The following is an 11,757-nucleotide window of genomic DNA, read 5'->3' as shown; positions in this document are numbered from 1 at the left end:
ATGGGCTGTCAAAGAAATGCACAATTGAAAACAAAAGGTGGGTCAGTCCCTGACGACAGCAGAGGTGAGGCATTACAGGCCAATTACCACTGACAAGAAAGAAGCATGTCTCAACACAAAATAATCCTCTGCTTTAATGAATACATAGAAACAATGAGACTTCTCTTTAACAAATAACATATAGGATTAAGGTTAGAATGCCCGGGTTCAACCCTTCTCTATGCTTTCTCTTAGTTAAAGTATCTATACCCATCAATCTGCCTCAGTGTGTTTTGTATTTATGACATCCCATTTTTTTTAATTGCACAACAGTCCTTTATTATAGTGAACAACAAAATAGGGGCAGGGTTAGTACAGTTATGCTAAAACTGAGAAGGACCCAGGTGACCGGACATAAGGTGGAAGGCAATGGGATACTGAGACACATTTCAACATGATCTAGGGGCATTTCACTGCCACAGAACAGAGCAGAGGCTATAAAACACACAGAGGGATGTACTCATCCATCCCTTATAAATCAAGGAACTCCCCCTTCTCTGACTCAGCTTGAGATCTCTGATGTCTACCAAGTGAGACAGTTTAATTTCAAAAGCCACTAATAACCAGCCTAGGAGGGTCTTTTGTGAATGCTAGTGCATTAAATAAACATTAGGACAACCCCCCAGATCCATTTTTTCTTGGATTAGGGAGGAAACATCCAAATAAAACTTTCATGATTTGTTAAATGACCACCCAGGTTATAGGCAGCTTCCTACAACAGCCCCTGAGAAGACTGCCCTACTGTCAGGACTGGCTCATAGGAATAACTGGACCAACTGTTTCTTCCAACTCTCCACAGTGGTCACTTTATACCATGTCCCCATCCCTGATCCCTAACCAGGTCCTTCCTGAGCCAAACCACCCAGGAGGCATTCTGACCAATGTGGTTGAGGGGAAGGGCAACAGGAGAGAAAAGAATTGGTCTGAAATAGAGAGGAAGAAATGAGAAAAGGAACCATCAGTCCCCCATCTGCAGCTATGTGTTGTGATCCCTAAGGCGATGGTCAGTGTGTGGAGCAGGCAGGAAAGATGTGGTGGAGATAGTGAGAAGGGAAGGACCTGGCTACTGCTAGCACATGCTGGTGCCTGCTTTCACTTCTTGGCCTTGTCTTGGGCTGCCACAGCCTCCATGGCTTTGCTTTGGGTCTCTTCATCCTCAAGGAACGGCATGGGCTTGATGGGTTTCAGAGTTTTCTCCAACTCATACACAATGGGAAAGCCAGTGGGCAGATTCAGCTCCATGATTGCTTCTTCAGACAGACCCTCTAGATGTTTGACAATCCCTCGAAGACTATTGCCATGGGCTGCAATCAGCACACACTTTCCTTCCTTCCTTGATCTGGGGGACGATTTCTTCATTCCAGAAGGGTAAAGCCCAGGCAATGGTGCCTTTCAGGCTCTCACAGCTGATCCTCAGTCAGATCTGCATGTGATGGTTTTTGCTGATGTTGCTGTAGAAGGGGTGGTCAGGCTCCATTGGAGATGGGATGTTGTAGGATTGTGGCCAGATCTTCATGTGGGCCTCACCATGCTTAGCAGCTATCTCTGCTCTGTTGAGACCTATCAGACCTCCACAGTGCTGGTCATTGAGATGCCAAGTCCTCACATCTGGTCAATGGCATCTAGTGCTGTCCAATGGGTACGAATTGCTCTCTTCTGGCAGAGGTGAAGTAGATGTCAAATTCATAGCCAGCATCTCACAGCGCTTGGCCTCCTTTTGCCCAGCGAAGCTCAAGTCTGCATTGTACCAGCTGCTGAAGTGGTTCTCTAGATTCCAGGCACTCTCTCCATGCCGGATCAGCACCAACTAGTATGTAGGTGGCCATGGTAAGGCAGAGGCTCAGGGCAGCAGGAATTGAGATTGGCAGACAGGTGAGCATGCACCCCGACATCCCATTTTCTAAGAGTGATGTTTCCAGGGCAGAATGTGATAAGAAGGAGGAAATTGGTTCTACCAGGGTACCCACAGGTCCCCAGCCTTTGCTCCTATCATCTTGTCATGGTGACTGTTTTTAATATAAAAGTTAGCATGATAAGCAGTTACAAAGGGGCTGTTGCCGAGGCCAGGCTGAAGAGCTGCTGTGAGTCCTGACTTGGTTTCAGTGGTTGCCTGACCCAAAGGAAGATCTCAGTTTTTTCAGAATTTTCACCCAAGAGTTAATGGGTATTCCCAGTTTACCAGAGGTACCTGGAGATTTGACGAAGAGTCTGTAAAAAACAGGCCTGTTTCTGGAACAGCTAGAAAAGTAAAAGCAACAGGCTGGTGTAGGCCAGGTAAAAATGCACCACTACCCGCTTACAGAATAGTGGGAGGTTAGAAGCTGGAAGATTTCTCTTTCTCTGGCTGAACATCTTATTGATCTTGGCAAAAATTTGGTTGATTTCCATAAACATCTTGAGTCAGAGACTTGGTCTCTGGAATGATGCAGTAGGAATAAACTGTGGTGAAGAGACATACCCCAGGAAAGATGATGAAGCTGAAGGCACCAAGACCTTTCTGGGGATACAAGTGAAGGCAAACAAGTCAGCAAGCATTTATTTATTTATTTAGATCTTTTTTGTCTTTTAATTTTCAACATTCACTTTTTTGTTTGTTTTTTTGCTTTTTGGTGAGGCAATCCAGGTTAAGTGACTTGCCCAGGGTCACACAGCTAGTAAGGGTCAAATGTCTGAGGCTAGATTTGAACTCAGGCCCTTCTGATTCCAAGGCTGGGGCTCTATCCACTACACCACCTAGCTGCCCCCAACATTCACTTTCATAAAATTTTGAGTTCTAAATTTTTCTCCCCTCTACTCCTTTCCCCTTCCCCAAGATAGTATGCAATCTGATATACATGTACATTGTACATGTACAATCCATCATGTTAAAAATTAAATGAATCATATTTCCACATTAGTCATGTTGCGAAAGAAGAATCAGAACAAAAAGGAAAAACCACAAGAAAGAAAAAACAACAGAAAAAGAGAAAATAGTTTGCTTTGATCTGCATTCAGACTCCATATAGCATTTTCTATCATGAGTCTTTTGGAATTGTCATAGATCATTGCATTGACGAGAAGAGGTAACTAGGGTAGGGAACCTGCAGCCTTGAGGCCACATGTGGTCCTCTAGGTCCTCAAGTGTGGCCCTTTGACTGAATCTAAACTTCGCAGAACAAACCTTTATTAAGGATTTTTATATCACATTGTATTTTATACATAATATTATTTACACAACATATTTTATACATAACATTTATTGTATTATCATTTTATATTACACATAATATATGTTATATATTTATTAAATCTGGATTCAGATATTTATGAGTTATATAAATAAATTCTTAAAAATGCAGAGAGGATTTGGCCATTCCCATCTTACTTGCTCTGTCAGTTTCTGGTAGCACTCCTCCCTCCTCCCTCCTCCCTCCTCTCTCCTCCCCTCTCCCTCTTGAAACCCCTAGTTCTCTTTAAGACACACCTGTATTAAACCCTTTTATTAAGGGGATTTGTTTTGTGAAGTTTGGATTCATGCAAAGGGCTGCACTTGAGGACCTAGTAGGCCACATGAGACCTTGAGGCTGCAGGTCCCCCCACCTCCCGCCCCAGCTCCTAAGTCTATCAAAGTTGGTCACTGCACAACGTTGCTGTTACTGTGTACAATGTTCTCCTGGTTCAGCTCACTTCCCTCAGCATCAGTCCACACAAGTCTTGCCAGGTTTTTCTGAAATCCACCTGTTCATCATTTCTTACAGAACAATAGTATTCTATTACATTCATACACCACAGTTTGTTCAGCCCTTCCCCAATTGGTGGGCATCCTCTCAATTTCCAATTCTTTGCCACCACAAAAAGAGCTGCTATAAATATTTTTGTACATGTGGGTCCTTTTCCCTTTTTTTATGGTCTCTTTGGGATACAGACCTGGTAGTGGTATTGCTGGATCAAAGGATATGCACCATTTTATAGCCCTTTAGGCATAATTCCAAATTTGAGCAAGCATTTATTAGGCACCTACTATGTGCCATGCACTGGGCTAAACTCTAGGGAGACAAAGACAGTCTCCACAGTCTCTCAGTGTAATGGGGGAGACAACAGGAAAATAATACATATAAACAAGACATATACAGGTATAAGCAAGATATAAATACTATACATAGTACATACAGATAATCTCAGAGGGAAGGTGCAAGAATTAAAGGAGAATTAGGAAAGCATCCTGTAGAAGGTGGGATTTTAGCAGGGACTTGAAGAAAGCCAGAGAAGGCAGCAGATAGATGGAGATGAGGAAGGGGAATATTTCACACTTGGGGGACAGCCAGAGAAAATGCCCAGAGAAATGGAGTATCTTATTAGAGGAACAGCAAGGAGGTCAATGTTACGGGGTTGCAGGGTATATGGAAGGGTGGGTGATTGCCGGAAGGTGTAAGGATACTGGAAAGGTAGGAAGTGTCCAGGTTATAAGGGGCTTTAAAAGCCAGGGGATTTTGTATTTGATCCTGTGGGTAAAATAGGGAGTTATCAGGGTTTTTTTGAGTGGGGACATAGTATCCTTCCTCGGGTATTCCTCACTAACAAGTTTGAGATCTGGCATTCAGTCTCTCTTAAATTTTTTTTCTTCAAATGAAGATCAACCTTTTCTCCCTCTCACCTCAAACCCGTCATCATCCATTGCAACAGCAAGAAAAACAAAACTCCTGTTACAAATGTGTATGGTCATTTCTTATAGCAAAAGAGTATTCTACCACATTCATATACCACAACTTGCCTAGTCATTGCTCAACTCAAAGGTTCCCAAACTTACTTGGCCTACCATTCTCTTTTCAAAAAAAAAAATTAGTCAGGAGGACCTGAGTTCAAATCTGTCCTCAGACACTTCTATCTGTGTGACCCTGGGCAAGTCACTTAACCTCGATTGCCTCTCACCCCCCAAAAAAATTACTCAGCACCCCCCTGGAAATCTACTTTCTTTGACCCTTTAATGATTTTTTAAAAAATTGTATCATTTCAAAAAAAATATAAATTAAAAAAGACATATCTTAACTTTAATAATTTATTGTAAATTTGTGGGGTTTTCCTGCATTGAAATTTTGATGATGTAATATTACATCATGTAACTGTATAGTATTATATTGTAAACAAGTCATTACATGAACATATTCCTGCTGATGCATGCTGACTTCCCACCAATGTATGACAAGCTTGCCTGCCAACACTTGCTTGTTAAGACCTGTTGGTGGACTTGACCAGTGATTGGTCATAATTTGCATTTTGTGTGTTTATTTGGAAAATAATATAATCACTATGACTTTAACTCTGTTGCACAACAAATGAAACATATATAATTGTTTATTTAAAATTCTCTTCTCTTCTTTCCCCATGCTTCCACTGCCCTCTTATTTTTATTCAATGCCCCCCTATGACACCTGAGGTTACTACTGCCCACCTGGATTAGTCCAGTGCCTCCCAGGGGGTGGTATTGCCCTCTTTGGGAACCTCTAGCCCAATTGAAGAGAACCCTCTCCCCTTCAGTTTCCAATTCTTTGCCTCCACAGAACTTGAAGCCAGTTTTTACTTGATAACTTGTTTAAATTCCCGAATGCAGGCCTCCCCACAGCTGCCAGAATGCTCCTCCTAAGGCACCCAGGCCTGACTAGGTCACTGCCTCCTCAAAGATGTCCAGGATTTCCCTATTGCTACTAGGATGAAATACAAACTTCTGACTGGCAATAAAAGCCCTCTGAAAGCCCAGCTGCCTTATGGGCTTTCTTGTATCTCACTTCCTCTCGTGTGTTTCTTGCATTGGCTAATCAGGCCTTTTCATTGATTCCCGTGCTTGACTTTTCATCTCTAACCTACGTGCATTTGCATTTGCTGCTGTATGTGCCTAGAAGGCATAACATCCCTCCTCCTATAAGCTGACAAAGCAAGGATGAGCTCCATTTTGGAGGGCGTGCCCACAACGAGGAGAGCCCCAATCCATTTACTCTCATTTCAGTTCTATATAATGTTGACTTAAATGCCCATTTCATGCTGAGCGTTGTGCTAGATGCAAGGGATCTGAACTGACAGTTTTACCCCTTAAAGCTTTTGCCAATCAGTTTCCCTCCTACATGAATGAAAGGGAAGAGCAGCCCCACACTGAAGTTGGAGAGCCAGTGGACAGTGGCTCTGATCATGAGTGCAGCTGGTTGGGAGGACTGCAGGAAGAGTTCAACAATAATCAGTACAGGAATGGGACCTGGGAAGGGAAAGGATGGACAAGTGAGAACAACATGGTGGGACTCATTTCCTTGTCAGAGGAGGGGAAAGGTTCTAAAACTTGACCCAGTAGGTCAAGTGCAGCCCTTTGATAGAATCCTTCATCAAAGGGCTGCTCTCGAGGACCTACAGGGCCACATGTATCCTTAAGGCCACAGGTTCCCAACCTCTGCTCTAGAACATTAGTACAGACAGGGAAAAGCCCTCTACCATACTATACCAAGTGAGCCAGAGTGAGCTTTTTCCTTGAAAACAGCATTTTCAGAAGAGGGTTGGGCACTATAGATCACGTTGGCCAAATGGTCTACCACAAACCAATAAAGCATGTCATCTGGCTCAAAATGCCCAAGTGTACCTATCTCATTACTGTGTTAATTGAATCGTTCTGCACCACATCTCTGTCAGATAAGGATAGGTCAGAGAATGATGAGAAAGACTGATAATTATGTTGCACGTTCCACATATTATCTCATTTGACCTTTACAACAACCCTATGAGGTAGGTCCTTCAGGTATTATTATGCCTGTTGTACAGGTAAGGAAACTGAGGCAGGTGAGGCACCTTACCCTTATTACATAATTAATAATGAGTTCTGAGACCATTTGCAGTGCTCAGTTTATTTTCCATTTAGACAATGTATATCCTGTATGACAAAGTTATTTGCATGTTGTCTCTCCCAGTAGAATGTTAGCTCCTTGAGGGCAGGAGACAGGGACTATGTTTTTGTCTCTCTTTGTATTCCCCCCCAACCCCCCCAATCTATTCATTTTGTGTATATTTTATATGTAAATTGTGTTTACATGGTAAACACTTGGGTGTATATGTTCATGCTGTCTCTCATGATGGAATGTAAGCTCCTTGAGGGCAGGGACTGTTACATGATTGTTACATTGTTGTTTGTGTTTCCCTAGCACCAGGCTCAGTGACTGGTACTTTGTATCTATCTTACATGCACCAGTTTTGTACGTGCTGATGTGGACTGACATGCTGTCTCTCCCAATATAACATAAGCTCCTTGAGGGCAGGGACTGTTTCATTTTTGATTTGGATCCTCAGTGCCCACAATAACAGCTGCCAAAGAGTTTCAATAAATTTAGTAAATGTTTGTGGACTGACTGATTCACCATTCCTAGAGGATAAATGTAGAATGGTCCCTGAAGGGCTGGGGAGCCCACAGTTGACCTACAGGTCATCAGTTAAGAGACATGACACATCACATTCTTGTTGTTGTTCAGTCATTTTTTCAGTCACGGCCAATTCTTTGTGACCTCATTTGGGGTTTTCTTTGCAAAGGTACTGAAGTGGTTTTTTCATTTCCTTCTCCAGCTCATTTTACAGATGAGGCAACTGAGGCAGGCAAGATTAAACAACTTACCCAGGGTCACACAGTTAGTAAGTGTCTGAGGCCAGATTTGAACTCAGGAAGATGAGTCTTAATTCCACGCCTGGCACTTTATCCATTGCGCCAACTAGCTGTCCCTAATATATTACATTACTGGACCCACAGGAGGTATAGAGGTATGGGGAAATGTAGAAATATAGAAAGGTATCTTGGGGAGAGCTAGTTTTACAGAGTAAGAGATGAACTACGTAGGAGTGTCACTCAATGAAAACTGAGGTGAATTTGGAGGGTTGTAGGAGAGTATGAGCGAGGAGGGCAAATTTTATAGCTGTAAACATGTAGAATGAATTCCCTTGTGGGCACCATTCCTTTGGGGTCACTATTCTCATTACCCTTCTAATCTCTCTTTCAAAGCCACTGATTTCAGAAAGGAAAGGAAGGTCATGGGAACATGGGATATATGTACAGCTAAAATGGTCATTACCACGTTGACTACACCTGTTCCCGCTGTGACATGCTGGATATTCAACCACTCCTGCTCTGCTGTAAATCTGGTCTGCATAATAGCAGACCTAGAACACATGGCCCAGGTAATATTAGAGGGGGCCAGAGCAAGAGAGAGTAAAAGAAGGGTAAAAAAGTAAAAAGTAAAAAAAAAAGTACTGCTGGCAACCAAGGTAATCAGATTTGTTTTGACATTGAGCCCCTAATGTTTTTTGGGAGATGTTTGAAAAAATAGGTCAACTCTTTCCCCACAGGAAGGTCTATAGGGCTCTAAGCTCAGTTTTTCTCCTAGGCCTTGAGATTCTCCCACACATTACTTCAAGCACTGCATTGATACCCACTTCTCTCCTAGCTGGTCCTTAAGATTCTTCTACATGTTGTCCCACATACAGAATTGACCCCCCTAATTCTCTCCTAGGCTTCAAGATTTCCCTACATATTGCTTCAAAGTCTACATTGATTGCTAATTTCCTCCTTGATCGTCAGATTTTCCCACATGTTGATTCATGAGAATAGGTACATTAATGCATTGTTAGTGGAGTTTTGAACTGGTCCAGCCATTCTGGAAAACAATTTGGAGCTATGCCCAAAGGGTTATGAAACCATGCATACCCTTTGATCTAGCAATAGCACTACTAGGTCTGTATCCCAAAGAGATCAAAGAAAAGGGAAAAGGACCTGGATTTACAAAAACATTAACAGAAGCTATTTTTGTGGTGTCAAAGAATTGGAAACTGAGGGGATGCCCATCAATTGGGGAATGGCTGAGCAAGTTGTGGCATATGATTGTGATGGAATACTATTGTGCTATAAGAAATGATGAAGTAGATGGTTTCAGAAAAACCTGGGAAAACTTATATGAGCTGATGCAAAGTGAAGTGAGCAGAACTAGGAGAACATTGTATGCAGGAACAGCAATACTGTATGATGATCAACTGTGAAAGAATTGGTAACTGAGCAATATAGTAATTTGCCACAACTCCAAAGAATTCACTCCTTATATACTTCCAGATAGATGGATTCAGAGTACAGTTTGAAACATTTTTATTTCTTTCCTTTCTTTCTTTTTTGGATCATAACTAATGTGGAAATACATTTTACATGGCTCCATATGTATAAGGAGTATCACATTTCTTGTCTTTTCAAAGGGTAGGGAAGGGGTGGAGGAAGGGAAAGAGTTTGGAATTGAAAATAAAAATTAAATAAAAGAAGATTTTCCCACATATTGATTTATATGTAGAACTGATTCCTAATTTCCTCCAGGGCCTCAGGATTCTCCCTTCAATCACTTTATCCCCTGCATTGACACCTGAAAGCTACTGACCAGCCATCAGGATGATAGTGTAAATGAGCTGCCACCTGAGAGACTTTGTGCTGAAGACTTTCGCTGCAGACATTCTGTCAGCAGCCCTCTCAACCTAGTGCTCCATATGGATCTCCTCCAAAGCATCCTCAATATTCTCAAAGTTTCTCAGTGTCAATACAGCTGAATGAGAATACAGGAAAGCAATTGGAATTATGCAAATAAAATGACTAAAATGCCCATACCTTTTGACCCAGAGATTCTGTTGCTAGGCATATTCCCCAAGAAGGTGATTGAGGAAAAGACAGACCTCATATATACCAAAATATTGATAGCAGCATTTTAAAACTGGAAGCAAAGTAGGTACTCCTCTCCTGGGGGATGGCAAAACACATTGTGGTCCATGGATATAACGGAATATTATTGTAGTGTAAGAGAAGAGTTGAACTCAGAGAAGTATGGAAAGAGCTACATGAATGGATGCAGACTGAAGTCAGCAGAGCCAAGAAAATAATGCACACAACTACAACAGTGTAAATGGAAAGAGAAGATGAATCTTGCAAATTTACAAAGAACTGGCCTGATAACTTAAAAAGACACAATGGGACGATACCTCCTCCCACTCTGCTGAAGAGGTGGGAGTTCTGCAGGTGGGGGTGGGGGGAGTGGAATGTTGAATATTGTATTTGTTTTCAGACTTTTTTGATGTATTAATCGATTTTGCAGTTTCCTTCCTTTCCTTTCCTTCCTTCCTTCCTTCCTTCCTTCCTTCCTTCCTTCCTTCCTTCCTTCCTCTTCCTCTTTCTTTCTTTTAAAAAATTTTGTCATATGGAATGGCTGTCAGGGAGAGGCCAAAGTAGGGTTATAAGGGGAAATTTGTCCAATTTTAAAACAATAGCAATTAAATTTTTTTTAAAAAGTTGAACGAGAGGAGAAAGCATGGGGGTGGTTCTAAACTTCTAGGGCTGGCCAAGCCCATAGCTAACATTAGGGATATTACCAGGCCCCTTCTCCTCTCCTTTTGTCATGATGATGATGATGAAATAATGAGAGTAGCTTACATTTGTACAGTACTCAAAGGTCTGCAAAGTGTTTTACTTACTTATTTACTTATTTCAATGTGTGGACCTTACCATTAGACCCACACCCAAAAAAACCCCCGTCACCATCCTCACTGCAATTGAACCCTAAGGGCCACAGGGCCTTTCCATCTGCCCTACAGCTGACTCTCCTATTAAGAATGTGAACTCCTTGAAAACAGGGACTTTCTCTCTTCTATCTGTGTTGAGGTTTAGGCTGGGACCCCAAAATAGCATGGCTCATCCCCAAATGAATTCGACCCAAGCCTCTTTCAGCCAAAGACAAGGTTTATTACAGCACTGATTGGGGTGAGTGAGATTCTTAATGAGTCTGCACTATTGGCTAGATTTTAAGAATCAAAGTGATTTGTGACTACAAACAGGCCAGACTCTTAAGGAATCTGAACATTTGTATCACTAGTGCAAGCTGGCCAGATTGAATCTGAGCCATTGTCCAGATTTTAAGAATGTGAGCCCTTTAATGGAGGAAAGATGGATCTTATATACAGAAATACTGTGGGAGGGATGTGGGAGTGGCCAGTAGTCTGGGGTGAAAGCCAGCGACCTGGCCAAGGGAGGACTAGAGTCTAGATAGAATTAAGGGTGGGGAGTGGCCAGGTAACAGACAATGGAGGGCTAGGCTAGGTTAGAGGTAATGGAATTGGGAGATTGGGCAGCCACAGTGAAAGGTCAGTTGGGATGGGTCGATGCCTCAGGCAAACACCAGAGACTTGACCATGTGGGAAAATTCAAGGAAGTTGGGGAAGGGGGGTTCCCAGGGCCTGTACCTGTCATCTGTATCCCCCTTGTTTAGTACAATTCTTGGCATAGTCTGAGCACTTAATAAATTATTTTTCATTCATTTGACTCTCACAACAACCCTACAGGTAGGTGTTGTGATCATTCTCAGGGGAAATTGAGGCAGAGTGATTAATTGACTCTCCCTGGGATACAAAGCTAGGAAGTTTCAGAGTTCAGATTCTATCCCAGGTCTTCTTGATTCCAAGACAAGCAAATCTATCCACTATATCAAGATACACTGTGCCCCAGGTCACCTTCTGCCCACCTGGGCAATCTCTTTCCCAAACAGAAATCGTATCATAGAATTATAGATTTTGACCTAGAAGGGACCAGGGAGGTCATCTTGTCCAACTCCCTCATTTGAAAACTGAGAAAATTGAGGAACAAACTGGTTAAATGACTTGCCCAGGAAGTGTCTGAGACAGGATTTGAATTCAGTTCTTCCT

The 11,757-nt window shown here is 42.3% G+C and overlaps 1 pseudogene; it reads right to left on the bottom strand.

Annotated features, from left to right (window-relative positions):
• Positions 1–1,131: 1,131 nt before the first annotated feature.
• Positions 1,132–4,693, bottom strand: LOC110203165 (phosphoglycerate mutase 1 pseudogene; annotated as a pseudogene).
• Positions 4,694–11,757: the final 7,064 nt, after the last annotated feature.

Source organism: Phascolarctos cinereus, unplaced genomic scaffold (genome assembly GCF_003287225.1).
Source record: "Phascolarctos cinereus isolate Bilbo 61053 unplaced genomic scaffold, phaCin_HiC Scaffold_726;HRSCAF=1367, whole genome shotgun sequence".
In the NCBI taxonomy this organism is placed as follows: domain Eukaryota; kingdom Metazoa; phylum Chordata; class Mammalia; order Diprotodontia; family Phascolarctidae; genus Phascolarctos; species Phascolarctos cinereus.
The sequence above is the reverse complement of the archived record's forward strand: the minus strand, read 5'-3'. Positions and strand labels throughout refer to the sequence as shown.